We start from the raw sequence: 18,821 nt of genomic DNA on the forward strand, positions 1-18,821 counted from the left end.
GCTCGTCGGTTTATTCGAAGATTGATTTACGTTCTGGATATCATCAAATGCGGGTGAAGGAGGATGATATTCCAAAGACTGCTTTTAGGATACGTTACGGTCATTACAAGTTTATGGTTATGCCGTTTGGATTGACGAACGCACCAGCTGTGTTCATGGACCTCATGAACCGAGTGTGTGGGCCATATCTTGACAAGTTTGTTATTGTTTTCATCGATGACATACTTATTTACTCGAAGAATGATCAAGAGCATGAAGAACATTTAAGAAAAGTGCTAGAGTTTATGAGAAAAGAAAAACTATACGGCAAGTTTTCAAAGTGTGCATTTTGATTGGAAGAAGTTTAATTCCTTGGTTACATAGCGAACAAAGAAGGTATTCAGGTAGATCCAGCAAAGATTGAAGCCGTTGAAAAATGGGAAACCCCAAAAACTCCGAAGCATATACGCCAATTTTTAGGACTAGCTGATTACTACAGAAGGTTCATCCAAGATTTTTCCAGAATAGCAAAACCCTTGACTGCATTAACGCATAAAGGGAGAAAATTTGAATGGAAGGATGAACAAGAGAAAGCGTTTCAATTGTTAAAGAAAAAGTTAACTACAACACCTATATTGTTATTACCTGAAGGTTATGATGATTTTGTGATATATTGTGACGCTTCAAAGCAAGGTCTCGGTTGTGTATTAATGCAACGAACGAAGGTAATTTCTTATGCGTCTAGACAATTGAAGATTCACGAGCAGAATTATACGACGCATGATTTGGAATTAGGTGCGGTTGTTTTTGCATTAAAGACTTGGAGGCACTACTTATATGGGGTCAAAAGTATTATATATACCGACCACAAAAGTCTTCAACATATATTTAATCAGAAACAACTGAACATGAGGCAGCGCAGGTGGATTGAATTGTTGAATGATTATGGCTTTGAGATTCGTTACCACCCGGGGAAGGCGAATGTGGTAGCCGACGCTTTGAGTAGAAAGGGCAGAGAACCCATTCGAGTAAAAGCTATGAATATAATGATTCACAATAACCTTACTACTCAAATAAAGGAGGCACAACAAGGAGTTTTAAAAGAGGAAAATTTAAAGGATGAAATACCCAAAGGATCGGAGAAGCATCTTAATATTCGGGAAGACGGAACCCGGTATAGGGCTGAAAGAATTTGGGTACCAAAATTTAGAGATATGAGAGAAATAGTACTTAGAGAATCTCATAAAACCAGATACTCAATACATCCTGGAACGGGGAAGATGTACAAAGATCTCAAGAAACATTTTTGGTGGCCAGGTATGAAAGCTGATGTTGCTAAATACGTAAGGGAATATTTGATGTGTTCTAAGGTCAAAGCTGAGCATCAGAAACCATCAGGTCTACTTCAACAACCCGAAATCCCAGAATCAAAATGGGAAAATATTACCATGGATTTCATCACTAAATTGCCAAGGACTGCAAGTGGTTTTGATACTATTTTGTAATAGTTGACCGTCTCACCAAATCAGCACACTTCCTGCCAATAAGAGAAGATGACAAGATGGAGAAGTTAGCACGACTGTATTTGAAGGAAGTCATCTCCAGACATGGAATACCAATCTCTATTATCTCTGATAGGGATGGTAGATTTATTTCAAGATTATGGCAGACATTACAGCAAGCATTAGGAACTTGTCTAGATATGAGTACTGCCTATCATCCACATACTGATGGGCAGAGTGAAAGGATGACACAAATGCTTGAAGACATGCTACGAGCATGTGTTATTGATTTCAGAAACAGTTGGGATCAACATCTACCGTTAGCAGAATTTTCCTACAACAACAGCTACCATTCAAGCATTGAGATGGCGCCGTTTGAAGCACTTTATGGTAGAAAGTGCAGTACTCCGATTTGTTGGAGTGAAGTGGGGGATAGACAGATTACGGGTCCGGAGATAATACAAGAAACTACCGAGAAGATCATTCAAATTCAACAACGGTTGAAAACCGCCCAAAGTCAACAAAAGAGCTACGCCGACATTAAAAGAAAAGATATAGAATTTGAAATTGGAGAGATGGTCATGCTTAAGGTTGCACCTTGGAAAGGCGTTGTTCGATTTGGTAAACGAGGGAAATTAAATCCAAGGTATATAGGACCATTCAAGATTATTGATCGTGTCGGACCAGTAGCTTACCGACTTGAATTACCACAACAACTCGCGACTGTACATAACACTTTCCATGTCTCAAACTTGAAGAAATGTTTTGCTAAAGAAGATCTCACTATTCCGTTAGACGAAATCCAAATCAACGAAAAACTTCAATTCGTCGAAGAACCCGTCGAAATAATGGATCGTGAGGTTAAAAGACTTAAGCAAAACAAGATACCAATTGTTAAAGTTCGATGGAATGCTCGTAGAGGACCCAACTTCACCTAGGAACGAGAAGATTGAATGAAGAATAAATACCCGCACTTATTTCTATAAGATACGTCAACACCTCCAACTGCTTAAAATTTCGGGACAAAATTTATTTAACGGGTAGGTACTGTAGTAACCCGAACTTTTCCATGTTTATATATATTAAATGAAATTGTTATTTACATGATTAAGTGTTTCCAACATGTTAAGCAATCAAACTTGTTAAGACTTGATTAATTGAAATAGGCAATTGACCACCCAAGTTGACCGGTGATTCACGAACGTTAAAACTTGTAAAAACTATATGATGACATATATATGATTATATATATAGTTAACATGATATTATAATAAGTAAGTATCTCATTAGGTATTTTAACAATGAGTTATATACATAAAATTGAGTTTATTGAATTAAGAAACTCGAAGCGATATATATAACGATTATCGTTATAACAACGTCTTACTAAATACATATGAATCATATTAAGATATTGATACACTAAGTTTAATCATGATAAATGATAAGTAAACATGTCATTAAGTGTATTAACAATGAACTACATATGTAAAAACAAGACTACTAACTTAATGATTTCGAAACGAGACATATATGTAACGATTATCGTTGTAACAACATTTAACTGTATATATATATATATCATACTAAGATATATTAATATATCGTAATATCATGATAATGTAATAATTTAACATCTCTTTAAATATAATAAACAATGGGTTAACAACATTTAACAAGATCGTTAACCTAAAGGTTTCAAAACAACATTTACATGTAACGACTAACGATGACTTAACGACTCAGTTAAAATGTATATACATGTAGTGTTTTAATATGTATTCATACACTTTTGAAAGACTTCAAGACACTTATAAAAATAATTCTACTTAACAAAAATTCTTACAATTACATCCTCGTTCAGTTTCATCAATAATTCTACTCGTATGCACCCGTATTCGTACTCATACAATACACAGCTTTTAGATGTATGAACTATTGGTATATATACTCCAATGATCAGCTCTTAGCAGCCTATTTGAGTCATCTAACACATGTGGGAACCATCATTTGGCAACTAGCATGAAATATCTCATAAAATTACAAAAATATTAGTAATCATTCATGACTTATTTACATGTAAACAAAATTACACATCCTTTATACCTAATCCATATACCAACGACCAAAAACACCTACAAACACTTTCATTCTTCAATTTTCTTCATCAAATTGATCTCTCTCAAGTTCTATCTTCAAGTTCTAAGTGTTCTTCATAAATTCTATAAGTTCTAGTTTCATAAAATCAAGAATACTTCCAAGTTTGCTAGCTTACTTCCAATCTTGTAAAGTGATCATCCAACCTCAAGAAATCTTTCTTATTTATAGTAAGATATCTTTCTAATACAAGGTAATACTCATATTCAAACTTTGATTCAATTTCTATAACTATAACAATCTTATTTCGAGTGGAAATCTTACTTGAACTTGTTTTCGTGTCATGATTCTGCTTCAAGAACTTACAAGCCATCCAAGGATCCTTTAAAGCTAGATCTATTTTTCTCATTTTCAGTAGGTTTATCCACAAAATCTGAGGTATTAATGATGTTCATAACATCATTCGATTCATATATATAAAACTACCTTATTCGAAGGTTTAAACTTGAAATCACTATAACATAGTTTAGTTAATTCTAAACTTGTTCGCAAATAAAAGTTAATCCTTCTAACTTGACTTTTAAAATAAACTAGACACATGTTCTATATCTATATGATATTCTAACTTAATGATTTAAAACCTGAAAACACGAAAAATACCGTAAAACTGGATATACGCCGTCGTAGTAACACCGCGGACTATTTTGGGTTAGTTAATTAAAAACTATGATAAAATTTGAATTAAAAGTTGTTCTTCTGGGAAAATGATTTTTCTTTTGAACATGAAACTATATCTAAAAATCATGATTAAACTCAAAGTGAAAGTATGTTTTCCAAAATGGTCATCTAGACGTCGTTCTTTCGACTGAAATGACTACCTTTACAAAAACGACTTGTAACCTATATTTCTGACTATAAACTTATACTTTTTCTGTATAGATTCATAAACTTAAGTTTAATATGAAACCATAGCAATTGGATTCACTCAAAACGGATTTAAAACGAAGAAGTTATGGGTAAAACAAGATTGGATATTTTTACTTGTTGTAGCTACGTGAAATTTGGTAACAAATCTATATTAATCATATCCTAGCTAACTTATATTGTATAATACATATATTCTAATATATTATGTAATCTTGGGATATCATAGACACTTATGCAAATGTTTTGACATATCATATCGACCCATCTATATATATTATTTGGAACAACCATAGACACTCTATATGCAGTAATGTTGGAGTTAGATATACAGGGTTGAGGTTGATTCCAAAAATATATATACTTTGAGTTGTGATCTAGCCTGAGACGTGTATACACTGGGTCTTGGATTGGGTCAAGATAATATATATCAATTTATTTCTGTACATCTAACTATGGACAACTAGTTATAGGTTACTAACGAGGACAGCTGACTTAATAAACTTAAAACATTAAAACGTATTAGAAATGTTTTAAATATATTTTGAACATACTTTGATATATATGTACATATTTGTTATAGGTTCGTGAATTGACCAGTGGCCAAGTCTTACTTCCTGACGAAGTAAAAATCTGTGAAAGTGAGTTATAGTCCCACTTTTAAAATCTAATATTTCTGGGATGAGAATACATGCCGCTTTATAAATGTTTTACAAAATAGACACAAGTACATGAAACTACTTTCTATGGTTGAATGATCGAAGCCGAATATGCCACTTTTACTTGGTAACCTAAGAATTAGTAAACCAATCTACTAATTCACACGAATCCTAAAGATAGATCTATTGGGCCCAACAAACCCCATCCGTTGTAGCGGATGCTTTAGTACTTTGAGTTTTTATATCATGTCCGATGGATGTCCCGGAATGATGGGGATATTCTTATATGCATCTTATTAATGTCGGTTACCAGGTGTTCACCGTATGAATGATTTTTATCTCTATGTATGGGATGTATTGAAAAATGAAATCTTGTGGTATATTATTATGATTTGATAATATATAGGTTAAATCTATAACTCACCAACATTTTTGTTGACGTTTTAAGCATGTTTATTCTCAGGTGATTATTAAGAGCTTCCGCTGTTGCATACTAAAATAAGGACAAGATTTGGAGTCCATGCTTGTATGATATTATGTAAAACTGCATTGAAGAAACTTATTTTTGATGTAATATATTCATATTGTAAACCATTATGTAGTGGTCGTGTGTAAACGGTATATTTTAGATTATCATTATTTGATAATCTACGTAATGCTTTTTAAACCTTTATCGATAAAATAAAGGTTATGGTTGTTTTAAAAATGAATGCAGTTTTTGAAAAACGTCTCATATAGAGGTCAAAATCTCATGACGAAATCAATTAATATGGAACGTTTATAATCAATATGAACAGGACATTTCATGATGATCTTTCCTGAGTTCTTTCCTCACTTCGTTCATTTTTCCTCTTATGAATGATACCAGTTCACTCGGGAAAGTGTTATTATTACGTTTAGTAATCATAGCGTGTAGTAGTAGACCATGGGTCAGATCAAAGGAATTCTTCATCTCGTAAAACCTAAAAGAAATAAAAATTCAGAATGGAGGGAGAAGACTAGTTTTTTAGGGTCTGCTAGGAAAAGACCATTCGGATTCCATTTTCGAGAACTACACGAAAACAGAAAATCTAACCCTAGACAACATTATATTATCCTTTAAAACATTTGAATCTCCCCACACTTAGTTAGCTGTGGTATCGAAATTATGATTAACTTCATTATTAACTTCAATTGGAACATCAACAACTTGCATATCTCTGAATTTTGCTTCAAGCCATTTGTTGATTTCCTCTGTAACGTTCACAAATTCAATTAACATCACCTTTTATTTAGGCGACAAATTGGATACTAATCGGTTACATTAATTAAAGTTCCCCTTAATCCTAGCATCTTGAATCCGTTTATAAAGTTTCTTCATTGAACTGTTAAAAACGGGTCCATCTAATTTTGTATCAACAACGGGGTTCTTTGTTATCAGTTTATCATTGGGTGTTGCTTCATCTTCCCCACACTTAGGCGTTTTTATTGGTTCAACAGTTTTGGTTGGTGAAGATTTAAACTTTCGGTTCACAAAGGTGACCGATTTATCACCATGCCTAAGTGTCATTCTACCTTCTCTTACATCAAAGAATGCTTCAGTGGTTGCTAAAAATGGGCGACCTAAAATTAGAGGAATATCAAGGTCTTTCTCCATATTAATAACTATGAAATTTGCAACAAAGGTCAAACTTCCCACTTTAACAAGTAAATTATTGGCTATTCCAACCGGGTGTTTAATGGTTTGATCAAATGATTAAACACCTATTCTGGTTGGTCTTAATTTACCTACACCTATTCTTTTGTATAAGGAAAGAGGCATAACATTTACACTCACTCCTAAATCTGCGAGCCCATTATACATAGCGCCATCATTAAGCAAGCAAGAAATGATAAATTCACCTGGGTCTCCTACTTTAGTAAGTAGAGTTGGTTTGTTAACCTTTTCTGGGTGATCTTTTCTTGGTTCTTTCACTTCTACTTGAACTTCTTGTTCACATTTTTCTTCGTTTCTTGGAATGAGAGGTTTATATAGAAATTCTTCTTCATCGCTCCAATTTGAAGCCTCTCTATCTTCCAATTTTGATTTTTCATATGTCGTTGACAACATATTTATGTTTTCATTCTGGGGGTTTTCTTGGGTGGTAAAATTATGATTGACTTCATTGTCAACTTCCCTCGGACCATGAATATAGTGTTTAACTCCGTGACCATTAACTTTAAATTCAATCCCATTTGAATTTATTAACTCTATCTTTCCATATGGGAAAACTCTTTTGACTATGAATGGTCCAGACCATCTTGATTTCAATTTTCCAGGAAATAGCTTGAAACGTGAATTCAAAAGAAGAACTCGGTCTCCTTCCTTAAATTCTTTTGAACTTCTGATTCTTTTATCATGCCATTTCTTCATTCTTTCCTTATAGATTAACGAATTTTCATATGCATCATGTCTTAATTCTTCTAATTCATTTAGCTGACTTAATAGTAGACGTCCGGCTTCATGCAAATCAAGATTACATGTCTTCAAAGCCCAAAATGCTTTGTGCTCAATTTCTACTGGTAGGTGATATGCTTTTCCGTAAACGAGTTTAAAAGGTGTGGTTCCAATTGGAGTTTTGTAGGCTGTTCTAAAAGCCCAGAGTGCATCCTCCAATTTCATGAACCATTCCTTCGGATTTGATCCTACGGTTTTCTCTAGAATACGTATTAAAGCTCGGTTGGTATTTTCAACTTGTCCACTTGTTTGTGGATGATAAGCGGTGGAGATTTTATGAGTTACTCCATATCTTTTGAGAACTTTCTCAAGTTGATTATTACAAAAATGAGTACCCCGATCACTTATTAAAGCTTTCGGTGTTCCGAACCTAGCAAAAAGACGTTTTAAGAAGTTGACTACAACTCGTGCATCGTTAGTTGGGAGAGCTTGTGCTTTCGCCCATTTAGATACATAATCAATGGTAACGAGAATGTAGAGATTATTATGAGATTTTGGAAATGGACCCATAAATTCAATACCCCAAACGTCAAATGCTTCACATACTTGAATGACGTTTTGTGACATTTCATCACGTTGACTTATTTTTCTGGCCCTTTGACAAACATCAGAGGATTTACAAAGAAGGTGTGCGTCTTTGAAAATTGTAGGCCAATAGAATCCAGCGTCGTAGACTTTTCTTGCTGTTAGTTGAGGCCCATAATGTCCTCCTGTTGGTCCTGTGTGACAATGGTTTAAGATTTGACTAGCTTCATCTCCGAATACGCATCGGGACAACTTTTAAACAAATGTGGATCTTCCCAAAAATAGTGTTTTATATCACTAAAGAATTTCTTTCGTTTTTGGTTCAACAACCCTTTTTCAAGGAATCCACATACTAAGTAGTTTGCATAGTCTGCAAACCACGAAATTTCATTATAATCGATTTTCAATAGATATTCATTAGGAAAGTTGTCTTGTATGCCCGATTCATTCAGAACTTCTAATTCGGGATTTTCAAGACGAGAAAGATGATCAGCTGCGAGATTTTCTGCTCCCTTTTTGTCTCGGATCTCAATATCGAACTCTTGTAAGAGTAAGATCCAACGGATTAATCGTGGTTTGGCATCTTGTTTTGAAAATAGGTATCTAAGAGCAAAATGGTCGGTATAAACCACCGTTTTAGCTAGAACGAGATATGAACGAAATTTGTCAAAAGCAAAGACAATAGCAAAGAGTTCTTTTTCAGTAGTTGTGTAATTTATTTGTGCTCCTTGTAACGTCTTACTAGCGTAATAGATAGGTTGAAATCGTTTTTCAATCCTTTGTCCTAAAACGGCTCCCATTACAAAATCACTTGCATCGCACATGAGTTCAAATGGTAGATTCCAATTTGGAGTTATCATGATCGGCGCATTAGTGAGTTTTTCTTTAAGAATATTAAAAGATTTGATGCATTCATCTGAAAAGATGAATGGGGCATCCTTTTCTAGGAGTTTATTCATAGGAGTGGCAAATTTAGAAAAGTCTTTTATGAAACGTCGGTAAAACCGGCATGCCCTAGAAAACTCCTAACTCCTCTAACATTGGAGGGATGGAGAAGTTTAGCAATTACATCTTCTTTAGCTCTATCCACTTCAATTTCATCCTTTGAAATTTTATGACCAAGAACGATGCCTTCTTTAACCATGAAATGACATTTCTCCCAATTAAGAACTAGAGTTGATTGCTCGCATCTAATAAGCATTCGTTCAAGATTAAGTAGGCATGTTTCAAAAGTATCACCGAAGACTGAAAAGTCATCCATGAAAACTTTCATGCATTCTTCTATCATGTCGTGAAAAATCTCCATCATGCACCTTTGAAAGGTTGCAGGGGCGTTGCAAAGTCCAAATGGCATGCGTTTGTAAGCAAAAGTACCATAAGGACACGTGAATGTGGTTTTCTCTTGGTCATCGGGTGTGATTAGAATTTGAAAGTATCCGGAGAAATCGTCAAGAAAACAATAGTAACTATTCCCAGCTAACCTTTCTAACATTTGATCAATGAAAGGTATGGGAAAGTGATCTTTTCTGGTGGCGTCATTTAGTTTTCTATAATCAATACAAACACGCCATCCAGTTACAGTTGATGTTTCGCGAGGTGTATATAAAATAGCTATTAATTTTAGCAGGAAATACTATTAAATACGATACAATTTTACACAAGATATTTATTTATTTAGAGAATGGATATACTTAAACCTTGCTACAACACTTATAGGCAGTGTACCTAATCGTACAGTAGTGTAGTTTTTAGTAAGTCCGGTTCGTTCCACAGGGAAATCTTTAAACAAAGCTAAATGCTATATTAGTTTACTTTTATAAAAATACAAATATATATATAAGTAATATTATTATTATAAAGGGGGGTTTTTACCGTTTAATGACCGGTTTGTCGATTTTAAACCTTTAGTCGCAGTTAAAACCAAATGTAAAATATTAAAAATAAATACAAGACTTAAATTAAAGCGTAAAGTAAATAACGATAATGAAATTGCGAATAATAAAAGTGCGATAAAATAAACTTGCGATAATTAAAAAGTACGATAATTAAAAGTGCAATTAAATACAATAAAAATAAAAATGCTATAATTAGAAGTGCAATTAAATATAAAATAAAGGAAATTAAATATGAAATAAAAGAATTATGCTTATTTAAACTTCCGTAATCATGATGTTTGACGTGTTGATTTTAGTTTTATGCCCATGGGTTAATTGTCCTTTGTCCTGGATTATTTAATATGTCCGTCTGGTTTTTATCCATAACAGTCCATCAGTCATAAATATAAAGTGCGAGTGCCCTCGTCAAATTATCCTTATACCCGAAGTTAAATATTCCAACTAATTGGGGACTTAAACTGTAACAAGATTTTAATACTTTGTTTAATAATTACACCAGGATGTCGACTGAGTGTAATCCAAGGTTTTAATATTTTGTTATCAATTATACCAAGTGTCCTTGTACATAATTTCACCCCTGTTTTAATTATTCTAGTGGCTATTAATCCATTCCCGTGTCCGGTTAAATGAACGATTATTCGTACATATAAATACCCCGCCCATCATGTTCGATCGAGTGTATATGGTAATTTATAGGAACGCCCAATTGTAAATCTTTATATTAACATTAACAAACTATCATTTAGTTAAACAAATATAAAGCCCATTAATAGCCCATAGTCTAATTTCCACAAGTGTCGTTCTTTTGTCCAAACCCCAATTATGGTACAAAGCCCAATTACCCAATTTTAGTGATTAGCCCAACATCATGATTACTTCATTTTAAATAAGCATAATAATAACTTAGCTACGAGACATTAAACTAAAAAGGTTGAACATAACTTACAATGATTAAAAATAGCGTAGCGTTACACGGACAGAATTTCGACTTACACCCTTACAACATTCGCTAACATACCCTTATTATTAGAATTATAATTAAAATTAAAATTAAAATATAAATTATAAATATAAATTATAAATATAAATATATCGTATGAATGGAGAAAAGAGAAAGATAGATGGATTTGTGGTGCACCAAAGCTCGATTTTTATAGGCATGTGGGCTGGAACTGGGGCTCATGCGATCACATGGATTTATGCCTTCCAGGCCATGCGATCGCATGGCCAGCTGGGGAGGCTCATATTTGGTTATTTTCTTCTGCCGACGGTTTTATAAATAATATAATATATTAAATAATTATAAGAATTATTTAAATATTATATTATATTTATGTGCATAGTTGACTTGTAATTTTTAGTCCGTTGCGTCGAGCGTTGAGAGTTGACTCTGGTCCCGGTTCCGGATTTTCGAACGTACTTGCGTACAATTTAATATCTTGTACTTTATGTTTTGAATCTTGTACTCTTGTAATTTTGAGACGTTTCTTATCAATAATTTGAACCTCATTGATTGTATTTTGTACTTTTGAGCTTTTTGGTCATTTGAGTCTTCAATTCGTCGAATCTGTCTTTTGTCTTCACCTTTTATTATTTAAACGAATATCACTTGTAAATAGAACAATTGCAACTAAAAGCTTGTCTTTCTTGAGGAATAATGCTATGAAATATATGTTCGTTTTTAGCATTATCAAATATTCCCACACTTAAGCGTTGCTTATCCTCAAGCAATATCGTCTTGAAATACTAGAATCACTTCTTTATTCTTCACACTTTGTACATCAGTGATTTCTATACGGCGGTATAAACAATTGTAGTAACGATAGAACCATGGTTAAAGGTGGGTGTGTCATCCACAGTTGCCTCGGGTTTAGGTCAACGACACTTGCAATCAAATAGCCGATTTACTTTCGGTTTCCAAAGCAAAGTGCACATTTGAAAGGCGGTTTATAGTCCCACATGACTATAAAAATGTAGATCCTTAAGGAAATTGGATCTTTATGAAAATATTTGATCTTTTGAAAATTCAATCTAGCTTTTACCCTAGATAAGTTTTCCGGAATAACCCTTCACCGGTGTTTGCGAAATATTTTTGTGGGTTTGGTGGGTTTCAGATTTGAAAATTTTAGCTCAAAACTTGCGGTTTTGTGTCACCCACTTGCTAAACTTGTATTAGGAAATCAACACGTCCAGTTTACTTGTCCCGTATATTACCTTTCGATAAACTACCGTCCGGTTGTAAAGGAAAGCGTTGAACAAGCAACTGTTAAGGCAATGTCCCCTGACATGCTTTTAATTATGGTCTATAACGTGTCGAACGCAATTACTATCCTTGGTAGGAGCAATAGTAAAGCTCACCCTTATGATTTTTCGGTCTGGCACAAGGTCCTGTCTTTGACCACTATGTAACCACCGTTCTTACGGTTGACACCCGATTTGGTTCAGGTGACCTAATGAATTCCAGGTGAATTCCTAGGATTTTACGTTCAATGGTAATGAACGCATTGAAAATGGGTTTTCAGAAAACAAATCGGTTTTAATTTGATCAAAATATTTTCTCGTTCAAGCTCGAGTTTAGATATCATCGAATTCCATGAGTTTGTAATTCTCAATCTTTAAAGTCAATCTCAAGGATTGAGTAATATCAGTCTTAAAAGCTGATTTTTAATCTTTAAGGAGATTATCCTTTCTGGGGGTCTGATTCATTAGTCTTATCAAGCTAATTTGCACGGCGCCCTCCTCATTTTACGAGACAGATCCTCTCATGGTTAGGATAAGTCTGACCACTTGGCGATCCTGTTTGATGCTGAGGTCCGTGGATTTCCTGCTGATTTTAGAGATGACTTTTCTAGATTTTTCGGCAACCTACAGCTGGTCTGGACGACAACTTCTTGACCTAAATCAAGAAGCGCGTGTCTTTTTCGAAAGACTTTACTTCCTTTTAATGATGGAATTGATTCATCGTGTAGATCCATCTCTTCTTTTCTTTCATCGGGTAAAATGGTTTAGTTTAGTCCAAAGCAAAAGTATTTTCAGTTATTTGTTACAGATATATGTGACATATGTTTAAGATAACTTGGTAAATTTTCCCACACTTGGCTTTTATTTTCCTTTTTATCGTCCTCTATTCCATTTTAAATGAATTTCAACATTTTGGTTTGTTTCTTAATTTCTGTCCTTTCCGAGGTTACAATAATTTCGGTGTTAACACCTAGTTTTATCGTTCATAAATATGTATAAACATGATTTTGAGTTCATTTAATTGAAAATTTTGAAAAATTTTACTAGAATTGGGTAGTCAGTATATAAGACTAGGGATGTTCTTTATTATCAGAGAGCACTAGATTCTAATACAACTACTACGTTACTAGTATTTTTAATGGTAACCAAGTGTATAAAGATAAAAATTTTAAAAATCCGAAAGAATTTAACCCCTTCCCACACTTAAGATCTTGCAATGCCCTCATTTGCAAGAAATCAGTACAATTTAAATTATTGAGGGTGATTAGCGTAGAAATGATTAAATTTTACCAAAGTTTCCAAACATATTGGCGTTTGTTTGCTGAATGATAAATGGTGCATATCATTTGTTCATTTCGCCTGTTGTTACATCACATTTATTTGTCATCTTGTCGTCAAAATTAGTAGCTTTTGCTGAACTTAATGCCAGTCTTTGAAAATGCGCTGTTTTACCCTGTTTTGTACAATCGACAATATACATACATACAAACATAATTATGCATGGTAATTTGAAATGGGACTTAATATCCCACTTTAAAATTCTAAATATGAAATATTAGTACACAATAGTAATAAAAATAATAAAAATTACACAAATATATCCAATAACATAAGTTTAAACATGAAAAAGTCAAAAGATAAAAACTTAAAAATCATAAAAATAACCAAATGGAACTAAATCAGTCTGGATAGGGGTTCCAGCTCATCTCATCGGGTGTGTTCCATTGTTGGTTATAGGTGTTCTGATAGGCTTGGTCATAGTCATACCGGTTAAAGGGTGGTCGGATATCGGGGCTATGTGGCGGAAAATGAGCAGGTCGAGTAGGTACATAGTTATTTGGTACCTGATATGATAGCTGGCTCATGATTTGGTGCTGATGAACTAACCAGCTATCGTGTTGGCGTCGCCTATAATCCTCGTATACTCGCTCGGAGTTCCACTGCTCATACATACTATGTCTGGCCGCGTTCGTCATTGCTTCCTCATCTATACGAACGTGGACGTCAAGAATAGCATCTCGAAAGACATCCCTAATGTCTTCCGCCTCCTCCATTTCCTCGTCTGAGCCTCTCTCTACCTGAGGATGAGATCCCTCATAGGGTACTACCTGGTTACGTCTACTTTTCAATACCTTAGCACCCACATAAACTTTCAATCCTAAGGGCTCAACCTGTTCTCTACAAATCTGTAATGGACCCCCTTGGTTCCTATCAACACCTAAATACTCTCCAATGAGAGTAACAAAAATACCTCCTCCTATTATACTCCCGTCCTGCATTCCCTCTACCATTTTAGATAAATAAAAAGCAACACAGTAAGGGATATTGACAAAGCTTCTAGGATCCCGAATACACTTTAGGTAGAATAAATCATATAAGGTAATTTTTTCTTTATTATGACCTCTTTGTGTAATCGAGTTAGCCAAAAATCTATGAATAATACGAAGCTCGGCTCTGTCAATATGTGTATAGGAGTGTCCTCCTGCTCGTGTAAAAACATCAAAATGTGACATACGCCTCCAAATGACGTCAGCGTCAAAGTTACTATCTACCCGTTCACCATAATGAATCAAGTTTGTACAATCGGGTAATAGCAACTCACCAGGAGTATATATCTGTAAGGCCCTGGCCATGTCCAGCATGGACATTCTGTACATCCTACCGCCAAGGATAAACCTAAGAAATCTTCTATCATCTATTCTAACTATATTTGTATCAAGTGATACAGTACTCATCAACTCAACACACCATTCCTTATATACAGGTCTACGAATGGTGAAAAGACGTTCTCAATCTGTAAAAAAAGAACTGCCATACCTTTGAACTAAAAGCTGTCTAACACGGTCAGCTAGATGGACCGTTTCCAAAGGGGCCCAATCAATTACCCTTGGCACCTCTACATTTTTTGTTACCAATTTGAATTTGTTCCTTTGATATGTCTCGTAATCTCTCCATCTTCTATCAAATCTCAGATTAGGATGTAGAGTGTGCTCAGGAATCGTTGGGAATTCTACTGGCGGCCTCATTGGGAATACTATGAATTCATCAACAAACTGTACCGGATCATAATAAGGTATGTGTTGATCAGGCTGTTGTTGTTCCTGTTGTGGTTCTTGTTCGTGTTGTATTTCTGGTTCTGGTTATGGTGCTGGTGCTGGTCGTCCAGATGATGATGCTCCTGAACCTCCAGTATCGGCTTTCTGCAAAACACATTAAACACAAAATTTGTGCATCCAAATATGCATTAGTGTTAGCAAAATAACAACTTAAAACAATCACTATAACATGTTAAATCAAAATTAAACTTATACACATTTTCACAATTTTTCACAATTCTACACTTTTCAAATAAGCACATATGAAAATGTATACAAAATTCATAAGCATTTAACTCAAATAACATGTCAAAATATTCATTACTAACAAGTCTCAAATGGCAAATATATCAAATTAATCAAGTTCATGAATTTTGGACTTAAAAAGTCCACTTTAATCTCCAAAAATCATGTTTAGGATCATTGTTTGGATCATTTAACTATCTAAACATGTTACACTACTCAATTTAGCAATAATTCATGACAAAAATCGGCCATAACCTGTTTATATCAAAAAGCCTCAAATTTCTCAAGAACACAAACCCTAGATTTATAAAAATTTTGAAGTTTTTGGCTTCAAATCATGTTAAATAGCATCAATCTAGGTTATACATGCATAAAATACTAACAATTTAACACTAATTACACTAGAAATTAACAAAATTGCATTAGGTAAAAAAATTGGTAATTATCACAAAAACTAGGAATTTATAGAGTTTAGGGGTGTAATTTTTACCAATTTGCTGAAGAATGAGAATCTAGGCATGATTACAGCAAGAAAAATGACAAATTTCGGTGGAAAAATGGCGAAAATTGGTGAATTTTTGGGTGAGTTTCGTGAATGTGTGTGTGTTATGGTGAAGAGCAGAACTCGTTGCTGTATTTGTTTCTGACCTGCATTTGGTCCCCATGCGATCGCATGGGTTCCAAGTGCAAACCCCATGCGATCGCAAGGGGTGCCGGCTACAGTGATTTCTGACTTTTTTTTTTTTTTATATAAAACCTTATACTTTATAAAACTTATAATTAATTAAATTTTAAAAATTTGGTTTCCTTTAGGAGCGAGGGCGTTTCGGATCGTTGTCCTAGTCTGTCCCTCGACAAAATTTTAAAATTTGTCAAATCAAAGCGCGGTTTTTAAAAGTAAAGATTTTTGGGTTTTTTAAATGTTTTTGGCATACTTTAATTCTATAAGATTAAAAATAATGATAATAAAAGTTCTCGTCCCTCCCTCGGGTAAAGCAATTTCGGTTCAAAGACGTAGTCTTCAACTCACGACGAATTTTAAAAATCATATTTTTAACTTAATGAGATAAAGTAAATTTTTGTTTTTAAATTCACACAACTTAAATATAAAATTCAAAATTAATATTAAAAATTCACACCAAACTTAAAATTTGAAATGCATAAAATTAAAAATTCATATTAAAAATTCACACCAAACTTAATTTAAAAATTCATATTATAAATTCACACCAAACTTATATTAATTTTTCAAGTATTTACAATTTTAAATATATTGTTTTTACAAAGTTTACAATATTAATTTAATATTTAAATATTTAAAAAAACATGGTAAAAATAAAATTAAAAATCTTTTTGGCTTTTTATTCCACTTTAATCAATCAAATATTATCAAAAATATGCGCCCCTCTTTTCGGTAAAGTAATTTCGGTTCCAAGACCTAATTTAACTCATGACGAATTTTTGAAATATTTTGGGTTGATTGATTAAAGATATTTATACCTTAAGAATAAACGTTAAATTTCGCAGTGATGTAATAAATTTTTGAATGATATCAATAATTTCGGTCGCCAAACCTAATTTTATTCAATACCAATTTAATACTTTATAGCGAACAAATTAGCGTTTATTATCAAAAGGTTAAAAAAAAAAAAAAAAAAAAAAAAAAAACTGTACAAACATACCTGTGAAATAGATTTCTTAGTTATATGATCTATCCCATTCATAAGATAGTCGGTTTAATTGGTTTTCCATAGCTACATAGGCGTAATCTCGAGCATTCAGTATCTTTTCTTCTAAACATATGAACGGTCCGTCTCTGCATAAAGTAACAAATTCGGTGTTTGAATAGGTTTGATTATTTGAACATTTACCTCCATGTGACCATTTTCCGCATTTGTGACATCTTTCTAGGTGTCGTGCTCTTCTTTTCGCTGCGGATTTTGATTTTCCTTTACCAAATTGTAACTTATTATCTTCGCATCTGGATTCTTTTCTAACTCCGTCCATTCTTTCTCTGATTACTGATACTAGTTCACTCGGAAGTGTGTCATTATTACGTTTAGTGATCAAAGCATGTAGCATTAGACCATGGTTTAGTTCACAGGCAGTCTTCATTTCGTAAAAACCTAAAAAAATAAAAATTCAGAATGGGGGGAGAAGACTAGTTCTTTAGGGTCTGCTAGGGAAAGACCATTCAGGTTCCATTTTCGAGAACTACACGAAAACAGACAATCTAACTCTAACAGAAATACATATTATCTTTTAAAGACTTGATTCTCCCCACACTTAGTTAGCTGTGGTGTCGAAATTGTGATTAACTTCGTTGTCGACTTCCATCGGACTATTTATATAATGTTTAACTCTGTGACCATTAACTTTAAATTCAATCCCATTTGAATTTATTAATTCTATCGTTCCGTATGGGAAAATTCTTTTGACTATGTGTAACGACCCGGAAATTTCCGACCAAATTTAAACTCTAATCTCTATATGGTTCCGACACGATAAGCAAAAACCCTAAAGTTGATCCGCACTTTTTCGATCGTTCTATACTTATAAGATTAATATTTACATAAATTAAACCTTACCAACATGATAAGCAATCCAAATTGTTGAGACTTATGTTTTCGAAAAGAGTTTTACACAACGTTTGACCGTCTAGTTTGACCGATGATATCACGAACTATACAATATATGATAATTATACGTTTGTGTATATATATGTATATATACATATTTAACATGATCTAAGAATGTTTTAATATCTCATTTTGTATTAATAACAATAAGTTATAAGTATATTTTGAAACTACTAACTTAAGTTTTCAAAACGATAACCATACGTAACGTTATTTGACTTAAATACTTATGACCTATAATGTTTATACATATATCGTATAAGTAATGTATTTAATCACTTTTAAAGACTTAAATACATAAAACAATATAAGTATATTTACAAAAGATAGCTATATTTGAATCCTCGTTCCGTTTTCTCAAAGATTTCTATACGTATACCTAGGGTATATGTACCCGTATCATACGCAGCTTCTAGATGTATTTACTATTGGTATATACCAATAAAAATCTGCTCCTTAGCAGCCTTAAATGATTAAGAAACATGTGGAACCAACCATTTGTCAAGTAGCATGAATTATTTAGCAAGAAAACAAAGTTAGGTA

The sequence above is a fragment of the Rutidosis leptorrhynchoides genome, chromosome 7 (assembly GCF_046630445.1).
Source record: "Rutidosis leptorrhynchoides isolate AG116_Rl617_1_P2 chromosome 7, CSIRO_AGI_Rlap_v1, whole genome shotgun sequence".
NCBI lineage: Eukaryota > Viridiplantae > Streptophyta > Magnoliopsida > Asterales > Asteraceae > Rutidosis > Rutidosis leptorrhynchoides.